The sequence below is a fragment of the Triturus cristatus genome, chromosome 1_2 (genome assembly GCF_964204655.1).
Source record: "Triturus cristatus chromosome 1_2, aTriCri1.1, whole genome shotgun sequence".
Taxonomy (NCBI): Eukaryota; Metazoa; Chordata; class Amphibia; order Caudata; family Salamandridae; genus Triturus; species Triturus cristatus.
Window position 1 is genome coordinate 638462678 of NC_140580.1, and position 8919 is coordinate 638471596.

General features: G+C 41.6%; 1 long non-coding RNA gene across 1 annotated transcript; it reads left to right on the top strand.

The window, feature by feature from the left end:
- Positions 1–285: 285 nt before the first annotated feature.
- Positions 286–7798, top strand: LOC146867751 (uncharacterized). Its single transcript, XR_014962164.1, has 3 exons — positions 286–431; positions 4335–4409; positions 7554–7798. It is a non-coding gene; the product is annotated as an uncharacterized LOC146867751 (long non-coding RNA).
- Positions 7799–8919: the final 1121 nt, after the last annotated feature.

The following is an 8919-nucleotide window of genomic DNA, read 5'->3' on the forward strand; positions in this document are numbered from 1 at the left end:
GGTATTCATCCAAATGATTAACATATACTAATAATGATTTATCAGCAAACCTTTTAAAGACACACCTCAAAAAATAACAACTGCGCTGTGTACGTCTGAAATATCATGCGAGGTTAAAAACCCAACACTCTGCCCTCAAGCAAGGAAACAAACCAATTAAATATGATCTTCCTCTCTGGGTATGATAACAATGATGGGTGTGAAAATATGACTGCTAATGTTGCTCAACAGGCAGAAGGGGCAGTTTACCCGTGTATATAAGCCTCATCTTTGACGAGGCTGGGCACAGCTCGAAGTGACTCTTCCAACTTTTTCCCTTGTGGCTGAGTTTGACCCGGTGCAAGTGACGACCATGTCTGCCAAGGGAGGATGCAGGGAAACTCAGAAGGCCCAGTGCCAAGATGTTAAAGTCGTGGAGAAATGCCAAGACCGTAAGTAATTAGTTCTTACTTAGACAAATTATATAAATGGGCAGATCAAATGGGAGGAAAATGGGAACATGAGCTAGCTTCAGGCAAGCACTATCTGGCCAACCTAACTTTCCAAATTAGTGATCCTATGTGTTCTGCGATGAAATCAATTTGTTTTTTGCCATCTTATGTGGTCCACTTGCCATTGCATCAACATGATGATAAAATGTGACATGAAACATGAGTTGGGGCCTGCTTGTAACATAAAATCGCCAAACAATTGACATGGTCGTAATATTTTCACTGTAACAACTGCAAAATCTTAGGTAAACTCTGTGCAGAACTTGCAGACTTGATGTGACTTGTGGTCTTTTGTACCATCATTTTTTAAAATTTCTGTTTATTAGCTTTACTAGGATCATGCTACAATTTTAATATCAATTTATCGTGCAATCGCCACTCTTGAGTGATTGCAACCCTTTATTTCAACTAATTACTCAAAATTATTTATATGCGTGACTAACGTTTAAAAATTAGAGGAAAAAATTGTTTTAAAAAAGTTACAGGAGATTGATTAAGTAAGAGGGCAATGTTTTAGGTATTCCAAAATAACAATTCAGGTGGAATTGTAACTAGCTGGGCACTTCCCATGTGTTTCATACTTTGAAAACATTCCAGTTAAACTGATGCGAAAAGAGAAGATGGGGCATATTATCAAGGGCCCTATCTCCGCTTTTCTGGCTTTAAAAGCCAGAAAAGCGGAGATAATATTTTCACCCTATTTACAAGGCGGTGCTAACATGCATTAGCGCATGTTAGAAGCCGTTCTCAAAACACCTCACCTTGCATCGCTAATGAGATGCAAAATAGGCGTTTCTTTCCACAATAACACGGAATATATCGCTAACTGCACTACTCTGTATTAACAAGCCAGCCCGGGACACCCATAGCGATATTAAAAGCCGTGCTAACCGCGGTTATCGCAGTAAGCTAACATCTGCAAAATTTCTGACTTAGCTATGTTTTTAAAGGGAGGTGGGTCCTAAGGCTAAGTCCACATCTCCCTATTACCAAGGATTCCCTTATCGCTGCAGTTGTATCGCTGGATTTCCAGCGATGTTCCCTCATTTCGCCAATATCGCCAGATTTTATATCGACGTGGAGATAAGCGTTGATAATAACGCATTATCTCGGCAAATAAATCCAGCGATAGCCGGCGTTAAACATTACAATAAACACAAGGTTAATCTACAGGGATCAAACAATTTTTTAGCATTACGGAGCTTGACAGTAAACATCAGGAGACTTTGGTGTATCAGTAAGACTAGTGAAGTTTGTTTTTGATCTTTTTAAAACTGTGCCAGAATCAAAGCCTAGGTTCCCAGATGATCAAATAGGCAGCCTACAGGGAACTAGTTGTAGTCAATGATTTGTGATCAAAGCCGTGGTCAATGGGATACTACGTGACATGACTTTCCGTGTCACTGTAAAAACGTTAGGGTTGTAGCCTTACTGTTCACCTGCCAAAGCAGATTGTGCAGAAAAGAAATCAGGAGAATTTCTGAAACCACACTGCCTCTTTAAGTAATATAAGACTGGAATGGAGTCCATAGTATGGTAAGTTCACCTAACAAGTGCTTTACATTTTACCAATTTTTAGAAGTCTTACAGATTTCCCAGTTTAGTACCATTAATGTGCTTTAAGCTCACATCCTATCGATAACAATGATTTTGACAATTTTGAATTCTGAAATATCTGCCTACAACATGAGTGAGTGATACACTGTGCCTTAAGGAATTAGGATCTGGACCTGGAAAGAATGGAGCCACCAACTGCTTCACAATGAAGGTTTATTTTCAGTAAAAAATGTCCTATATTGTCCTACTTAGTGTGGCCCAATCAACACCTGCCATCAAAACCAGCAATAACAGCAATAACTTGATTAAATGTTTTGCTAAAATGAATTGTGGGAAAAGTTATCTTGACCGATTTATATTTTTTTATTCAAATGTTAAACACACAAGATGATGGACGGAATGTTGCACACTGGCAAAACATTCACCCCCACTCACAGATCTGGGTTTAATCCATCCTTATTTTGCTCACCACGCCAGCCCAGTGCAGACATGGTCATATGCAAATCAGTCTTGACCCTGTGCCTCATGGGAATAGTCCAGCCCGAACTGCCAAGCCATGTCTTCGCTGGACGGGAATCAAACATCCTGGGACCGGTTTCGGGGTTTCACCCCTCTTCAGCCAGGATAGCTTGACTCCAGTGGTGTAGTGAGCACGGGACCCACGTCTGGGCATACCCTTCCCACATCTTGTGTGTTTTGGTTTATTCAAATGTTGCCATGCCTTACCTAGAGGTCATGATGCTTCCTCCTACAGGAGCCATGAGAGCAAATTATCAGGAGACCTTCTGGGCCTCTAAAACATTGACTCTTCCAGCAGTAGCGCTTCCGGTTGGAACCTGTTCCACAGCCAAGCTGATGATGCAACAGAAAATCTGTTCATACTGGTTCTGTGAATGAACATGTCCCACTCCCATCCAGACATAAAATATGTAAACACCAAAGTGACAGGGATGAAAAGGAATTGTATGAATTAAACCTACAGTGGAATGGCATTTGGGGGATTCATAAACACTTGATACCCGTGCAGGTGTAAACTGTGCATGTATGTGCGTAAGTGCGTGAAACTGATAGTCATAGCCGAAAACTCTTGTTTTTATCAATAATTATGTGTTCATACGTTTGTATGACCCTTTCAGCACGGCATTTGCATTCTTTTAATAACTTTTTTAAAAACAATTATATCAAGGTCACTCCTGCCTTCAAACTTTTCGATATTTTCTTCACCTCTTTTTCTTTTCAGGCACGAATCAGACTTACATACAAGTGGCCAAACTTATGCCTGAAAAAAGTTATGTAAATCACTTTGCAGAGTGTGGTCGAACTCCTCTCAGATACTGAGAAAAATAACCCCTTTTATTAGCTCCTTAAATTGAATAAAAGTCTTTATTCAGTGTGTGCCAATATCACATCCACTACATTGATCTAACCTTTGCATCACAAGGTAAGTTAGATAAAGAGATCAAAATAGTGAATATGGGGCATATTTACAAGCTGGCGATAAAACATTATCACCGCTTTTGCGGCCGTTTTCAGCCGAAAAGCGGCGATAATTTTATCACCTAATTAGCAAGGCCACGCTAACGCGTGAAACCTTGCTTTAGCGTGGGGATTCCTAACGCCCAGCTTTGCATCTCTTATGAGATGCAAAGTGGGCGTTCCTGACCTAACATGACAGGAGAAATGTCTCTAAGCGACATTTCTCCTATCATCAAGCCCCACGCTATGAAGCATAGTGGCAGGAAAAGTAGCGATAACCCCTGTTATCGCTACTTTCCTTACGCCTGCTTCAGGACTGACTTAGCCATGATATCCTATGGAAGGTGGATATCATGGCTAAGTTTGTGGGGCCCTATCAGCAAGCTAACGCCACAATGTGTGAGATTATCGCTGGGATTCCAGCGATAATCTCACGTTAGGCAGTTAGCTTGAGGATTTTTATCGCTGAAGAGATAAGTGTTGCTATTAGCACGCTATCTCAGCTATAAAAATCCACGTTACCCGCGATAATTATCCTCACGCTAAGAGCGCTGAGCGATAATTATCGCCGGGTGTTGCTGATATGCCCCTATATATTCAATGATGTAGTTAATGCAATATTTTTTTAGGACTTCTATCTTGATGTAGACAACCGAGCAGGGGTGTGTATGGGCTTGTGAAGCAGGCCCATGTGTGATTCAGTAGCCTTTGTCTAATGTAAGACTGCTATGTTTGTCAATATAGATCAGCTGTGCACTCTACCGTATGTTATATATGAGTTGTAATATGCACCCTTGTCTTCCTTTTCAGCATGTGCCCCAGTGGTGCTGTGCCAGGACACAGTCCCTCAATGTGAGCCTCAGTGTAATCCCCAGTGTGAGCCAGGTAAGTTTCAAGTGCAAGTAAAGCAGGATATGTAGTTTTAGGGACAGTACCGTAGATCTGGAGCACTGCAGACATAAGTAGTTTGGTCTTCCAGCGAGCAATAAAAGCTACCCACAGGTGGCCCACACCCTTGCAGCAAAGAGGCAGTTGTGGTTGGAAAGGTGCAATCACTTCCTGTGTGATGCGTCAGTGCAGGAGTACATTGAAAGAGCCTCTTCCTATGAAGCGACTGATGGCTGGTTGTGGAGGCTTGTTCCAGCACCAAGCTGTCCCTTCAGAGTGTGCTCCTTTTTCACAACACGTGGGTCCAGCCCTGGTCTTCTTAGGGACTAATTCTTGACCTCACTCCACAGTGTGGAACGGAGATGAGTGTAGGCAGAATTTCTTAGTGGGATCCTTCAGCTCTTGTTCTTCCCTAAAATAGCAGATGTAGGTGTCACAGTTCTGTCGTCCAGGATGGACTACGGTGACTGATCCTGTCTGGCTCTTTCCAGTATTACAATGGATTACACTTAAGAGCTTCATGGCGTCTTGCTTTTGAAAAAGGTCAGCAAAGCACATCAAGCCTCAGGTTTATTGAGACTTAAGGCATGCGCTAGCATGACGCAAAGCTGTGACTACAGCTTTCTATCCCTTAGAAAAGGTGTTTTGTGCTGGAAAGGTGCACTTTTTATTGGGCAACAATGTACTTTGTGTGATTTTGAGCCAAGTTGATGTTACTGGGTCAGATCAACATAAGCACTCATTGGTTTTGATGCAAAGGTCAGTCTACTGAAATAACCAGACTGGGCATTGAGTAAAAACTAATGTCTACTTCACGCAAGTGCAAATAAGGAGAAATGTGTCCATTTCTCAAAAAAGGCAAATTGCATGTGTGCTGCAGTACACACCACGCATCCATTGTGTGGGAACGGTCTATACCGAGGTTTTAAGGCATGGGCAAAATGGGCACGGTCCCAGGGTCCCAGCCTTTCAGGGGGCCCCTGATAGAGACAGCTCTGTTCTGCAGCGAGTCTTGCCCCGATGACCTTGAATAAATATTTAACAAATTGTTTAAGTACCATTTCCCCTTAATTTATTTCCAAAGTGGGTGATCTGTGGGAGTCCATCACAGACCTTTTTTTTCAGAGAAATGTTTTTTGATGTTCCCTCCAAAATCCATAAAAAATGTTTCTTTTAGAGCAAAACAAGACCTCACGTAGGAAAAATGAGAGGGGGGTCACAGATATTAATTTCAATCATATTAGTGAGATGCTGCTTTTACAATATTGAAAAACTACAATATACCTGAATATTAGATGGAAACACATTCAGAATATGCACTGTCAGTGACCTATCCAAAGACGTCCCGTCATGAATGAGCTCGAATTAGATCATAAATTCAAAGTTGTTCAGAACAGGCCACCCAAAATATGTTTGGCCCTAGACACCCAAAATCTTTAAGATGTCCCTTGTCTAAGCATAGGAATTTGTACAGGAAATGTTTGTCTGCAGAGCAGAACCTTTTCTGGACAGTGCACACTCACCTCTGCACCTGTGCGAGGCTGTGCATCGATCAAGCCAGCCTTATTTGAGCCCAGCACAGGAGATGACACAAGCATCAGACTGATCTCTATAGATATGGCACTGCCCTGTGTTTTCCCTCTTGTGCAATGTGGCATAGCACATTTGGATGCTACTCTGCTTTGCACAAAACATTTGTGAATCTGAGTCTAAATTCTATATTTGCTCTAATTCAGCCTAGTCCTTATAGATGGAGGGAGAATCACTGTGGAAAAAATATCATTAAAACATTGTTAAACACATATTATATTTGGCAAAAACCATACAGCCTAGCTGTTGGTAAATAAATTGTCACTATCACACATTTTCTGAAATGACTCTAACTTTGGCCCATGGATATTCTGGTTCTTAATCAGTTTCTACTCTCTATATTGATATGCTGCGTGTGGCTCTAATTTAGAGTCAATATCATGAAAACTAGTTTTGAAACCTGGTTCTTCACTACTCTGACATCAGAGCAACAGAACATTGGGCCCCAAAACTAGGACTCTGGTGGGCATTAGTCTGCTTTCTCCCCTGGATCTCTGAAGACCCAATATAGGTTGGCAGTCAAGGTAGAATCGTGTGCATTAACAACAGTGATTTCCCCTGTCAGTCACTGGTCAGCGCTGACCAATGCTGACAGGGAAAGCAGGCCAAACTAAGCAGACCTGTGAGCACACAGGGTCAGCCTGGATGAATGAGTCCAGTGGTTCGAACCAAAAGACACATTCCATTAAAACAGATTCAAAGTTCAATGCATGTGAGCCAGGGAGGGTAAGCAGACACCATAAGGATTAAAAGCTCCAGTTTGGAGAAGGAGTCTTTGGTTGGCAGAAAAATTATATTGAAACCTCTCGGCTGGCACACCTTTTGCAGGGTTCTGGTGCTTTTGAGACTACATCAGATGCTGCTGTTGAGATTTGCTACACAATGTTGGTCTGCGAGCTGGGTTAATTTTCTGAAGATAAGCAACATGACTGATTTGAAAGTTTTGACCCAAAATAAACACACCTCTCAAATACCCTGTTTGTGTTCACCACCTTTTAATGTTCAATGCAATGTCGAACAGGAGGAATTGTAGGTAATTTCATCAGCACTTCCTCAATGATATACACAGCCTCATGAAAAATGCAAAAGGAACTATCTAATATTCAATAGCCACAATAATGCACACATGATTAGATGGGGATGCCATGTTTGTCCATGGTATCAGCACACTAAACATTACAATTTGAACCTCAAAGTGTCAGCTTAGTGGTCTGACACACCATAAGCCTGGACCCACGTTGAAAGATGAACCACAAGATGTGACAGAACACCATTTTTGTGCAGCATTTTGTGGACGAGGCTGGGGTAAGCTGCCTTCTATTACAGCACAGGTCCATGATCCTCCTGAGTGTTCAAATTATAATGTTCTGCGAAACACCCTAGTCAGATATTGTCCATTTACCTTCTTCCTTTGAAGAAATAAATACCCTCTCCCCACTCATATAGATGTGTGAGAAAATCATTTAGTTCTGTTTTTTGCTCAGAAACCAGAATTCTGCACATGGTATGTCATACAAATCACTCATTAATGTTCACTTTCTTCTTCAACAGTCCCATGTGCTCCTGTTTGCCAGGACCAGCAGTCAGTAAAAGGTGGCAGGAAGTGCTGACCTGAGAACACAAGCACCAGCTCCCATGTTATCCATCTACCTTCTACACCCTGTGTTTAAGAAGTAACACCACTTGAAAATTGATCCTGATCGCACTGCAAGCCTTCGCATTCTATTATGTACTATGATGTATACAGAATAATGGATACGATAAAACTGCAGTAAAATATAAAATTACTAAATGTTCTTTTGACTGTCATGGTCTTTTATAAATAATCTGATCATTCATTTAGGAGTATGCGAAACTCAGATGCTAAAGGTAATAAAAATGGTTATCTCAGGGTCATGTGCAAGCTGAGCCAGTGAATGTTGCATGAATGGCAGAAATCTCTGGTATGCCACTGAGGACATAATAGTCCTGAAAATGAGACCTGGGCCAGAGGAACACTAACAATTTGAGGCTTGTAATTTAGTGCCACCTCCAGAGAAGTCTGTCCTTCTTATTAGGAGTTTGGTAAAACCGTAGATGCATTCTCTATGAGAAACACTATAACCCTACGCTGCTATCAATAAATGCCTGCAGGAAGTGAGATTGGGGAAAGTCTGAATAAATATCAGTTAAGTATTCTAAGAACAGTGCTTTGATTCATGGCATGTGTGGTGAAACTGTGATCTGCACTAGGTAGAGGGCCCAACTCATGACAAGTTCCTTGGATTCTGACATCCGTCTGGAGTTTTGTGAACCACAACTTGGATTTGTGTAAGGTCTACCCAGCTTCTCATACATACATTACATTGCAACAGAATTGTGTAAGGTTCGTCCAATTCCAGTGGAATTTTGTATGGTCCATGCAACTTACCATACCAACATTGCATTGCAAATAGGACACAGAAGTCCCTAAGCTTTGTGGATTCTGAGTGTTGAAGATGGCGATCGTATCTCAGGAACATCCATTCATCTTTCCTATTGCAATCAATGAAGTAGAGGAAAGCAGACTCTGACAGACATCTAACAGTATTGTCAGCCAATAACCATGGGGCAACCACGGAAAACATCCTTTACAAGGCATGCGTTACAATGCATGCCATTACCCCTCATTTTTTACTCTGGAAAAACTTTTACAATGCAGGGCTTTACATCGCAAATCATTACAACGCATTCTCCAAAGTAACGCCCGATGAAGTTAGGATAGTAAATTGCGTTGTAATGGGGAATGCATTGTAATGAATTGTGTTGTAAAGCCCTGCATTTTAAAGGATTTTGCGGAGTAAAAAATGCAGAGTAATGGCACTCATTGTAAAAGCGTGTGGGGTAAAGTGTCCTGTTCGGCAACCACAGATGGGTGATACTGACTGCTTGACAACAG